The sequence below is a fragment of the Danio rerio genome, chromosome 10 (assembly GCF_052040795.2).
Source record: "Danio rerio strain M-AB ecotype USA chromosome 10, GRCz13ab, whole genome shotgun sequence".
Taxonomy (NCBI): domain Eukaryota; kingdom Metazoa; phylum Chordata; class Actinopteri; order Cypriniformes; family Danionidae; genus Danio; species Danio rerio.
This window is the reverse complement of record NC_141030.1, coordinates 25,848,292-25,861,535: the sequence shown is the minus strand read 5'-3', so window position 1 is coordinate 25,861,535 and position 13,244 is coordinate 25,848,292. Positions and strand designations below refer to the sequence as shown.

The window sequence follows — 13,244 nt, the reverse complement described above, 5'->3', positions numbered from 1 at the left end:
ATATGTATATATATATGATTATATATATATATATATATATATATATATATATATATATATATATATATATATATATATATATATATATATATATAATGTTTTAAAATATATTTTTCAATATCAATAAAATAAGAAATTACCATGGCAACTTTAATGTAATAGTAAGGTTATATAAATTTGGCCCACCACCCTCAATAAAGTGCTTTTTGGCCCTTCATAAGAAGACATTTGGGCAACCCTGGTCTGGATGGTCTACAAGCTAACTACTACACCCTTAAAGCCAAATTAAACCACAGCAGCAAATGCTTGGCCTATGTTGGTTACTGCTGTCAACTATTAAATAGTGCTTGTTTCCCCATTGAACATGCTGCATTGTCAGGTCATGAGATTTCTAAAGAGTGATGTACAGTAGTGATTTAAATGTGGTTTTCCACATCAGTCATCACCTGTCATATACTTTAGTATGAAGTTGTTGTGAGTTTGTCTGGCAAGTACTGTAGGGCGGCATCCTTGCCATCAAAAGTCTCTTAAATCTCTCAAAAAGCACATTTGGAAACTTTTAAGCAGTGAAAAATTGGAGTAAAGGGGAACAGAGATTGATGCAGAGGGACTAAGACAATCAACATTCCGAATGAAGAGAGGAAGCGTGAGGAGGAATCTTGGGGAGGTTTCTTGATGTGATTACAATGGGCAGCACTCGACTATGTTTAACACTCAAGGGCGGGAGGGTCCACACTAAAACCCAAGATCAATACGCAATTTTACAATCATCACCTCGTCCATAATTGGCTTGAAATGAACCTGCAGAATGTCAATATCACTCCGAGAGTGTCACCGTTCACTCGAGTCTTCTTGTACTGGCAGATGAGTCATTAAACATACACCCTTGACAAACTCCTACTATTCGACATCGTTTTTTTGGTGCATTTTCCACTCTAAAAACACGCTGCAACAAAGCCAGATGCTCACCTTCAGGGCAACTTACTGTGCCTGAAATAGGACACATTTTACATTCTGTAATTAATTCGTAACGCTGGATTTATGCCATTAGGGTAACATAATGAAGGAAGGCAGCACACTTAAACTGCACAGAAGCTTTTCTAAACCTGGAACAATTCTGAGTAAATCAGAGAAAACATGAAAACATCCTTCATCCGCTGGTTGCATGTGACTGGTTTATTTGTTTTGAGATTTTTTAGAACTAACGAACCTCCATCACACTAATGGCCTGTTTCCATTGACTGGTACAGTACGGTACGGGTTGGTGCGGGTTATCTTTATCAGGCTTGCGTTTCCACTGCCTAAAAGGTACCAATGGTACCCTTTTGGGGGGCGTGGTGTACGACAGAAAGTTGCAGTCAACGTCATTCTCAAATCTCGTTTAAAGTAAAGTTGTAAGTATCGTTCACATATCATACAAGAAGCACTTCTCACAAAACAGATGCTTTATACGCATAAATACTTGTGTATAAATGTTCATTACTAACTATTCTATGAACATAATTTGATTATAACTGCAGATCAATTACAGTGTAAAATAGCCTACGGTAATGTCTACAATTATGTAAAATAAATAAATGAATGCATCATATATAAACATACAGACCCTTACAATCATTTGCTCCTTTGTTTTTTCACACTTCACTCTCGCGTTTGTCTGTTTCTGAAAGGATCGGATGTCAGAAGCACTTATTATCGACAGCTTGAGAAGTTCGTTATCTTAAAAATAGATGCGCACGCGATAGCGAACTCCCAGGAAAAACCAAAAAAGCCCGCACTGTTAGGCGGCCTCTTAAAACAAAATCAAGAAAAGGCCGATTTTTTTCTTCTTGTCTTTGCGGCTGTTTATCAAGACAACGACAATGACCATGGCTCGTCATTATATCCAAATAGTATTACATTGTAAGGTTTTGGCTGTGTAATATGTAATGTTAAAAATGGCAGTTTCCTTGTTTTCAATCTTCTGCTCGTTGTGTGCATGAGTGACGTTTTTCTGTAAACCAATACAGCTGCATGTCTCGCTCCACCTGTTGGTACCCTTTGTCGTGCTAGGTACCCTTTGCAAAAGGTACCCAAAAAGTGGTACGGTAAGGTTTGCTTTTTGGTACATTTTGACAGTGGAAACGGCCATAAAAGTGCACCGTACCGTATGGCCGTAACAGGCCATAATTCCACATCATAACCACAGCTGTGATTTGGGTTACCAAAAAAATTAATAATTAAGTACAGTTTTTAAAAGAGAATGAAAAAGTGCATCAGTTTATACATGTACAAATGACATGAATCTATTTCTCCATCAAAATGTTCAATGAACGTCATCTAAAAAAGTAGTTATTCCCCCCAAAACCACAAGCTGAATTGCTGACTTCACTTGTGTGTTTCCTCTTTCACTCCTGTTCTACTTTTTCCTCCAAATTCCTTTCAGATATAGGCTGTGCGTTAAAAAGCGATGGAGCGCCATGTTCCAGGCAACTTTAAAGCTCAGCACCATCCAAAAAAAAAAAAAAAAATCTTACTGACGGATTACAGGTTCTTTCAGACCTGAGCAAAAAAACTCAAGATGAGTGGACACTCTAGCCTTTTCACTGCTATCCAAGATAGACCACAGATGCGGCATTTAGCATGTCTATCTGTGGATTCCAGACATCTGAAGGACAAGAATTATTTGAAAGAGCTGTAAAGTCAGTCCACAGCTTCTCCAACTGTATCCGTCACACAGGGAAAGACAGAAAATCTGACTCAGCAATCTTTGGAAAGATACACACCTTTTTGGCTCCAGGTAAAGTTACAAGAGGGGAATCCTGTAGCGTGGAAGCTTTATTAGTGTATTTACAGCCCAGAACAATGGCAAGACTCTGTCGGACAGCGGGCACAACATATCATGTGTGAAGGCTGAAATATAGATCTAGACGGGAGGAGGCTGTCAGGTTCATCCGATGATTCATTGCTTGTGGCGATGCTGTCTACAGTGAGTGGATCATGCTGCACATGCTGGGACAGAGATAATGGCACACAGATGTCTGAGCACATCAGGCCACACAATCCAACGACCGCAACTTTACTACAACCCAGCAGAGTTCAGAAAGCGTGTACTGCGATCAGACATTGCTGCAGAAAATCAAACGCTACCAACTCACAGGTCACAGCCGCGCTTCTGTGACACTTCAAGGAGAATGATGGTTCGTTACGCTTGCTTTTGCCAGGCATTAACATTCGGAAATGCTTATCTGGAAAACTAGACGCTCAAAATGCTGTGTCCTAGGACGAAGAGATAAATGTTGAATAAAAACGGTATTTGAACGGTACTTCACTGACATTGCATTTACAAGACCAGGCAGAGGTCGGCCTTTTTGTGGGAGATGAAAGCTTTCGAATAAATTCCGCATGGACACAGAGCACTGTCTGACAAATACTGTTGTGCATGTGTGAATGAACAAAAAAAAAAGAAGATGCTCTGACCTTGAGTATTCCTTGGAGCGAGTGAAAGCAAGAAAACATTGTTACCATCATCATGAATTCTTAATATAATTACCCTCTTTTGCATAAGTGAAGTGAAACGCTCTAAATCAAGATCTTTGTTCTGTTCCCAAAATTACAACTGCCCATCATGAACCAGAAATGAACACCAAACAATAAAAATAAACTTTTCTGATTTATTCACGACCCCCCACCTCTTCAAAGGGTCCAAGACTAAAACCCATCTCTTTCAGTTCTGCCCAGTGCTTGGAGATTTTTAAAGTTTAATAAGGCTGCGGTTCATGTGAGTGCTTCCCAAGACGGCATACACACACACACACTAACCACAGAAGGGCACATGGAGGGGGTTACATCAAGCTAACACTGCACTTTTCTTCATTATTTACCTGTTCTGAGGCCTGGGCCAGCCTGAGACACAAGCAGTTTTCCATTCCTCTTACATCACGAACACTCCAGCTCTGGGTACAGTACACAGCGCTCTGTGTTGTTCTTCTCATAATAGAGAAAGCCATTTGCCCTGACTTTAGGGCATTTTGGCTGTGCTTCATCCATCATATTGTAAGACTCGTTAAAAAACATGTGTGATGTAGGGATTGAAATGAAGGAATGGCAGTTTAGAAGGACTTTGGTGCACTTGTAGCAATAAAGCAAACAATGCAAGAGCCTGAAAACACAACTGGCAAAAAAAAAAAAGAGTGGTTGTGCCACAAATAATTATCATCTGTTGATCTGACTTAAGTGCTTTTTGTCATTTTCATTGTATTCCACGCTCTTGCAATGTGAAATGTGAAAAATGCAATGGTCACTGAATTATATGTTCAGTGAAATATTTAATTGAATTACAAATAGGATCAGCCATTTTTCACAAAAATCTTCACTTTATTCCTAGCCTGACATGCCTTTTATTCTTTTAGTTTTAATCCATATTCACATCAAAATCTGTTTCTTGATCATGAAAAACAAAATTTGGAATTTTTCGCTAAAGTCAAAAACCTGGATGCATCTTCAAGAGCAAAAAAAGATTTATATATATTTTTTGTAATCGATTTCAACTGTTTTAAACTAATATTTGCAGTGCAATTAAGAACAATGTGTGAGGATAATATGCTGAAAATGCAAACAGACAAAATGTTTTTAGTCACATTACATTCGCAGGGGTGAATTTAACCAAAATTCATGGTAATCAGCTGCTTAGGACCCCAGGAAATCTGAGGGCCCTCAAATAAATACCTAGAAGTATAAATTATACCAAAAATTATATATACTGTAACATCATTTTCTCTTGCATCTGCTATGCAAAACATGTGCTGGAAAAGTTGGTGATTCATTCTGCTGTGGCGACCCCTGATGAATAAAGGGACTAAGAAAAATTAATAAATCAATCATATTTTGTATGACGAGGGTCTAAATAAGTAAAAGTTTACTTGAATTACTTACAAATGTGTCCCCACCCTCAATCAAGGAGCAGTCCAGCAGTCAAACTAGGTAAAGATTTAGCTTTTAACACATTTTTAAAAGTTTTACTAAAAAGTTATCATTACTTTGCATTAGGGCAAAATATAGAAAATGAGATTGAGTATTAGAAGAAAAAACAGCTAAATGAATTTGCACCATTGCATAGGGCCCCCAAACCACTAAATCCGGCCTTGCACATTTGTTAATGAATGACATGCATCGCATTAATTCAGTCATTTTACCTCAAAAAGGCAAGTTCCTCTTATTACAGGATATTACAGTTGGTTATTTAACATTGTTATCCTACAACAGTTTAATATTTGAGAATATGTCTTAACTCCAATTTTATTATTGTCTTAATTCTTTGACCATCTAAAAAGTCAATTCATTTTTGCTTTCTGAAGTTGATTGGCCTTTTTTAGTCAATTTCCCAATAATGAGCACTAGACCAACCTCAACATTTGAACTTCTAAAACTTTGTGTCCTCCTAGAACCAAACACGATTGTAGCCGTTATTTCCATTTCCAATTCAGTGTCCATAGCAGGTGCATCAATTGCTTGGCACAACTCCACAGATTTTTGTCCTCTTTTGAGTGGGTTACCAACCAGATAGTTCTCTTTTTATCCATGTAAGACAGTATGATGGATGTGCACAGCAGCACACATGAAGGCTCAAGGCCGAACGCTTTGCACAGACACATGCTCTCAAATCAACTACTAGTTTTTCATCAATCCACGTGAGGGACTGCAGCAGAACTACAGCGAAGAGCGGAAAGCTTCGAGTAACATGAGGAACTCACCTTTGCTACATCATACAAGGACAGCAGACAGATTTAGAAGCACTAAACCCTCTACATCAGGTCCTATCAGACATTAGAGCGATGCAGCAGCACTTGGGGCTGAGGAACGGCCATATCCTCAGCCTTCAGGAGAACAGAGGACTCCTTGTCTGTGCTGAATTCTGCCATTGACAGAGCGCTGCCCAACCACCACAGCATATAAATGTGCCCCTCTGTAGGAGCCATGGCTTCCCATACACCTCCATACCTATTTGTGCATGGGCGTCGTGGGTGTGCAGTTGGGTTAGGTGGGTTGCCTTCGCTCCTTCCTATCTCACACTTACGTAAATGCCATTAAACATTTAACAGGCAATGGGAAGTCTGTGGGTTGCGGATGTTTGCCATCATTCAGAGCGCATTACCATTATCTATCAAGTGCAAAAATAAATCAATCCCCACGTTGCCAGAGGGACGAGCGATGGATGCAATTAGAGGCGCAAATGGCCGGTAAAGGCCACGCGACAGCGACGCGTCGAGATCATTTGATCTAGATCTGATGAACGCGTCGTTTTTCTTTGAAGCAGACGAGACATGTCAGAATAAAAGAGTAGGATATGCGGATACTGGCCAAGTGTGCCAGTCATACGTCTATTTCTTATCAACAGGCCATGGCAGTCGGTATTGGCTGACTAAAGCGCACCTTTATTGAACACTTCTAATTAGACATATCTTGCGCGAGCGTTGCGTCAAACCGACAGAGACGCGCTGCTCGCCGATGTCGTGCAAACACACATACGTGCATTATAACATCAGACAACAGAAACCCGCTTACCGCGATGAAAGGGTTGTAGTCGACGGGTTCTTTCCCGGCGAATAGTCGTACTTCAGTGGTGAAGCCGGTGTTTATGCCATCGGTATTTTTTCTGAGGTAATTCGTCATGAATGTGTCGCAGGCTCTCGCACATCAATTTACCTTCTTCACGTCAGTCCGTGTCCCCAAAACAATAAAAGAAATCCGGAAAGAAAGGAAAGGAGCATACAAAGATGAAAATAAGAGCAAATTAAGAAACGGGGGGAAAAGAAAGGGGAATGAACACCACTTAACACCTCCTCCTCCTTTTTCTTTCTTTTTATCTGACAACACCCGCGTCTTCTGGTGGCGAGGTTACCACATATTTGATCACTATAAAGGAGGTAGGGAAATGATAAAATAAAACAATAACAGAAACAAATGCGTATAACGCATTAGCGGCTAACTCAGCGCTCTGTCGTCATGGCGACCCATTTCAGAGTCCGTTCCTGCATCAAAAAACAGCAAATAATAAAAACCATCCGGTGGCACGACTTCTCATCTGCTCTCAGTCTGTCTCACTCGCAAAACGAGTCCTTTTCTTGCGTGTGCAAGTGAGCAAACAATTGTGACTCTTTTTTTTTTCTTTTCTCTCAGTGGTATCTAAAAATGGTGGTAATCAGAATTATTATTATTCCCACTCGTAAGCAATGACGATGTATCTGCCTCTCAGAAATCCATTCGGCACTTCACGCACAGCTGTCAAGATTCAGGAGTTCTGAATCCCGATGTCCGCCTCTCTCTCTCTCTCTCTCTCTCTCTCTCTCTCTCTCTCTCTCTCGTACACACGCACGCTCTATGGCAAGCTGTTCTACCATTCATCTAACTGGTCTCCAATAAAGTTTCTTCGATGTCTAAATATGACTATGTAAATATATATATTAGTAAGTAACTGTCGATATATACTAACTTCATATATACTTACTTAATACAGCTGGGTTAATAATAACCCAAGTAACTCGATGATGGGTCGTATAGGCACCAACCTGCTGTTGGGTTATTTTTAACCCAATCCATTGGGATGTTAAGGTTAACCCAAGAATATGGATTACAAAAATAAATTATTTGTTGGGTTATTTTGCCAAAAAGTGGCAATTATTGTGTGTACAAAATTATTGTGTTGATATCTCCACTGGGTTCTAAAGGTGAGAATGATGAACAAATATCATGTGTATCATATTATATATATTATGATACACGTTTTATATGCGTTAGAGCTTAAATAAAGTTTAAAACGAAAAAACAACATTACTTTGGCATATTATTACAGCTGTTATGTGACAGTTTAATCAGATGACTATTGAAGGTCAAAATTTTAACCCAACTGGTTGAGTTATTAAATAAATCACCCAATAAAGTTTAAAAAAAAACTAATCAAAGCACCAGATATTTAACCCAGCTGGTTGAGTTATTATTAAATAACCCAATAAAGGTTTAAAAACTACCCAACAAAGCACCAAATATTTAAAATCAACCACTGGGTTAAATAACTAACCCAACGTTTGTTTGAGTGTAGTCTATACTTTTTACTGCATTGTAGCCAATTATAGCCTCCAGATACTTCCTTCTTTATCAGGGAACACAACGTTGGAAGGATCTATCAACTACCTTTTACTGGTATTTGCCCATCTTGCCACAATGCAGCCCTAATGGTGCAACACTCTCATTCACACACTCACTAGAGTCAAATTACTGTTCAGTTCAGCTTTATACAGCATGTCTTTAGATTGTGCGGGAAACTGAAGCACCAGGAGGAAACCCATGCAGACAGGGAGCACATTCACAGAGAAAGGCATCTTGGCTCAGCCAGGACTTGAACCAGGTACCTTCACTGTTAGATACTAGTGATGCTCCGATCAGGATTTTTACAGCCTTGTCATGGTGATCAGCCAATACAGAGTATCGATTCTGATGCTCCAAGCTTTATGTAACTTTGCCATTGCATAAAGCATATTTAGCCCCCTCTAAGTATAATAGGCCTTTTAAGCGAAGTTTACTCCTTAAATAAGAGAATAAATGAGGGATGTTGCATATGGTCATTTCTTATGACCATTTATTTTGGACATGTCATGGTCAGATGCAGGAAATAGGTCTATAAAATGTTTACTGCAATAAGAACAGTATTTTTTTTTCTTTTTTAAAGGGCACATAGTTTACCCCTTTTTTTAATGATTTAATATTAATATTATGGTTCTTCTGAGTGTGCCAGTTTAGGTTCAGTTCAACACACAGTTCAGATGTTTTTATTATAATGTGTTCAAAAGTGTTATGTTGTGAACTGAATTACTGAATTAACTTTGACTGAGGCACCGGATGTGCAGCTCAAAGCCATGACACGGCACACCAGACACTCTCAGTGGAGCGGCCGAAACATGAAGTGTCCCAAATTGTCACGCTACGCACCGCCATGCATTCCAGAACTCCAAACACAGGCCTCCACCAGGGCAAACACAAAGGCACCCGCTGACCCGAAGCGCCGCGCGTGCACCCCGACAGAAACCCACGCCCAGAACTCCGAAATGCACGGCGCCGCGCCACGCAGAGATGCGTGTGTGACCTGCCGGCAAGTTTGTAATTTTATTTCCAATGGAGTGACGCGCACATGAAGCAACGCGCTTGCACTTTTCCAGCTGCACCTGAGATTACAGGGAGCTTCTGTGTTTGCGAGAAATGTAAACAATTGAACTTTAAAGTAGACACAATGAAAAGTACACATGTTTGCAAACCTACCAAAAGGTACAAACAATAATTCCGTTTAGAGCAATAATGTGGAGAATATTGATCTTGTGTTGAGCCCAGTGAGCCTTACATCTAAAAATAGAGCAGGGGTGTTCCTTTAGTGATATCGCTTTGACTCACACGCTGAAAATGGTGGACGTGAAACAAGAACATGAGGATATTGTGACGCGCCTATCAATCAATATTGGTGGGTGGGGGGACAGCACTCCTACATCAAGTTGCAGTCGGTCTGAAAACCGCTCCAATTGGTCCACCGTTTTTATGTTGTTAAATTGAAAAAAAAAGAACTGTGTGGGTTTATATCACCCCAATATGACGGTCTATACACTATACACACATGTCTGTCCAAACAGCTTAAAAAGTAGATTTTTCACCAAAGATGCCCTTTAAATATTTCCCAAATGATGTTTAACAGAGCAAGGAAATTTTCACAGTATGTCTGATAATATTTTTTTCTTCTGGAGAAAGTCTTATTTGCTTTATTTTGGCTAGAATAAAAGCAGTTTTAAATTTTAAAAACATTTTAAGGACAAAATTATTAGCCCCTTTAAGATAATAAGCTTCGTTATACAATAACTTGACTAATTACTCTAACCTGCCTACCTAATTAACCCAGTTAAGCCTTTAAATGTCACTTTAAGCTGTATAGAAGTGTCTTGAAAAATATCTAGTCAAACATTATTTACTGTCATCATGGCAAAGATCAAATAAATCAGTTATTAGAAATGAGTTATTAAAACTTTTATGTTCAGAAATGTGTTGAAAAAAATCTTTACTCCATCAAACAGAAATTGGGGAAAAAATAAACAGGGAACTAATAATTCAGGGGGGCTAATAATTCTGACTTCAACTGTATATAAATATACCTCTACAAAATAAACTCACAAGCATAAATAAGCAGAAAACCTAGGATTAAAAGATACAAGCAACTGTTAATTGACAATTATTTTTCCAGTGTAATGGCTTTGTAAATAATTTTGTACAGCAAAATTAGTTGAACAGTCCATATGCCAAGTCTTATGGCTGTTTCACACACACTCAGTTTACAATGCATTTGCAGTCTATATGGTGTGACAGTGTGAAAGGTGCAACCTATTAACACGGGCACATACTGTAAACACGTTAACAGGTTGCATCTTTCACACTGCACATTGTTGCAGTTCAGCAGTCCTTTCCAGGCGCGATGCATCTGCAGCAATCCAATGATTGTTTGCACACAGAGTTTATTTCTGCTGTGCTGCATAAAATTGGGTACAATTATGTAACCCAAAGCATTGGGTTAATTAATCCATAGTTGGGTATTTATTAATCCAGCAATTTCAACTGAGAGTAGTCCTACAAAATTGCAAAATGCATACAGACATACATTCCCTCATTATAAACATATTTGTTATATTTGTATAGAGAGGAGGGACACACTTGCATCTCAGTGGGCAATCACATCATGCACGACATGGCAGGGGGGTTCATTTGAGAGAGAATTAACTTGCTCAAATTAAGATGATCTGAACAACATTTGCCTCATCGTCAAGGTGGCAGAATACTTTATGTAAAGCAGAACGTTTGGTACAAAGATATTGAATGCCAAAGAAAAGGCACGAAAAGGAGTTTCCTCCGCTGTTGGTGACGGTGGCAAGTTTTAAAACGTTTGGATTTGATGTGCAGTATTTATATGTATTTAGATTTAAATTAGGGTCTTAATTATATAAATTATTTTACCTAAAAGCTGCAGATCAAACAGTGTCAGTAAATCCTCCGCAAATGTATCCTCTGTGAAAGCATAATTACCAGGTCCTGCCTCAACACACCACAGATGGAGAATGTGTGAAACAGGCATTACTGGTATATAGCCTAAAGATGCTGTGACTGAGGGTGATTTAAGAGCAAGGTGAGACCTGATAAAAGGCAAAACAGTGTTTAGGCTATTTGTCACATATCGGGTAATGGCTACTAAAAATTATATACTAAAATAATATACTTGTGAAGCTGATAAATATACTAGTTTCTCTGATTTAATTATTAATAATTGATTTTTACTTGCCACATCATAAGAATTAATGTTTTGTTTTAGAAAATCAATGTTAAACCAGCTTGCCATACTCACACATTTAACAGCTACCGCAGATTGATTGCAATTCTTAGCACTACCTCCGGTGGCTGTAGCGTCCCTTATGTTCACGTTTTCACATACTGACGCTTTGTGTGTACTGAATTTACATTCCGTGCTGCTGCTTTGAGTACTCTCATCGAGCTCTAATTAATTAATCAATGTGATTAGGACATGGACCCTCCGAAATGCGCCTCTATCCAGCCCCGAGGACCTGCATCGGCATGACGTCAGAAAAAGCGTCAAAGTGATAGTCCTCTTTTCATCTTGCATCATGAGGTCAGTGTGACGTGACATATGCACTGTTGCTAAGATCTGATCCAACACTTGAGTCGAAGAGATGAATGTATTGTAGTTTACTAAGATATTCTAAATCTAGATCATGGAAATAAATGATAACACATTACATATAGTATCAACTTTGTCCTTCAAAACATCTTAACTATAATAGAAACATGTCAGTATCATATGGTGCATCAAGGTCATATTCATACCACCATCTTTTCCTATTTCCTGTCAGAATACATTACAGAACAACTTAGGAGTTAAAAAATAATGTACCATAGGCCCTAGAGTAGAAATATGATTCATTCATTGAACTGAGGTTGAACTGATGTGCTTGTGTTCGGCATTAACTTCTTAACTTGGATTAGAAACTAAACCAGACTAGAGGTGATCTTAGACCTGCTTGGACCATATAACTAAACTTAAATGGTCAAACATCGCCCTCTAGCGAATTTGATAGGCTCTGATGTGATATTGGATTTTGCATTAAACACCCACGAGAAGTCAAAGAGCAGAATTACAAAGAAATAGAAACTTTTAAAAGAAATTATTATTATTTTTATTATTATTATTATTATTATTATTATTATCATTATTATTATTATTGTTATTATTATTATTATTATCATTATTGTTATTATTGTAACAGCATGGTGGCTCAGTGGTTAGCACAATTGCCTAACAGCAAGAAGATCGCTGGTTTGAGTCCCGGCTGGATCAGTTGACCTTTCTGTGTGGAGTTTGCTTGTTCTCCCCGTGTTGGCTTGGGTTTCCTCTGTGTGCTCCGGTTTGCACAGTCCAAAGACATGCGCTATAGGTGAACTGAATAAACTAAATTCACCTTAGTATATGTGTGTGAAAGAGTGTGTATAGATGTTTTCCAGTACTGGGTTGCAGCTGGAAGGGCATCCGCTGTGTAAAAAATATGCTAAATGAGTTGGCGGTTAATTCCGCTGTGGCGACCTAATGAATAAGGGGTGCCCATACTCGGTGCTGGAGGGCCGATGTTCTACATATTTTAGTTCCAACCCCAATTAAACACCTGAACCAGTCAGTCAAGCTCTTTAGGTATACTGGAAACGTCCAAGCAGGTGTGTTGAAGTAAGTTGGAGCTAAACTATGCATGACACCGGCCCTTTAAGATTGAGTTTGGACACCCCTGGACTAAGCCATGGGAAAATGAATGAATTATTATTATTATTATTAATAATAAATCTATGTTCTCTGACATAATTACTCACTCTTCTCATTCTTAAACCTGTATGACATATATTCATTATTTGAATGCATGCAATACAATTTGCTGAACAGTCATTGAATATTTTATTACAGAGGATGGATAAACTACATATTTCAACAATAATTTCACACCTTTCTAATCACTCTCTCATCAATGCATGACAGAATAACTCATTGGTGCCACCTTGTGAATGCCCGTGGAAGGAAATTTAACATATTAATTTATTAATAACTTAAACACCTCAAAACATTCGACAGACAACGAAATGCAGGATTTCCAATTAAAGTGTAAAATTAAAAAGTGAAAAATTAA

At 38.6% G+C, this 13,244-nt stretch overlaps 1 protein-coding gene across 10 annotated transcripts in view; it reads right to left on the bottom strand.

Annotated features, from left to right (window-relative positions):
* nlgn2b (neuroligin 2b) overlaps nucleotides 1-13,244 on the bottom strand; it is a 333,407-nt gene that overhangs the window by 144,800 nt on the left and 175,363 nt on the right. For 4 of the 10 annotated variants that reach the window (XM_087268670.1, XM_087268674.1, XM_087268664.1 and 1 more), the window contains exon 1: nucleotides 6,544-7,282. The exons of the other annotated variants lie outside the window; for them this stretch is intronic. The gene's annotated coding sequence lies outside the window, so the exon portion shown is untranslated. Of the gene's footprint in view, nucleotides 1-6,543; nucleotides 7,283-13,244 lie in introns of those variants that run through there. 10 annotated transcript variants of the gene reach the window in all.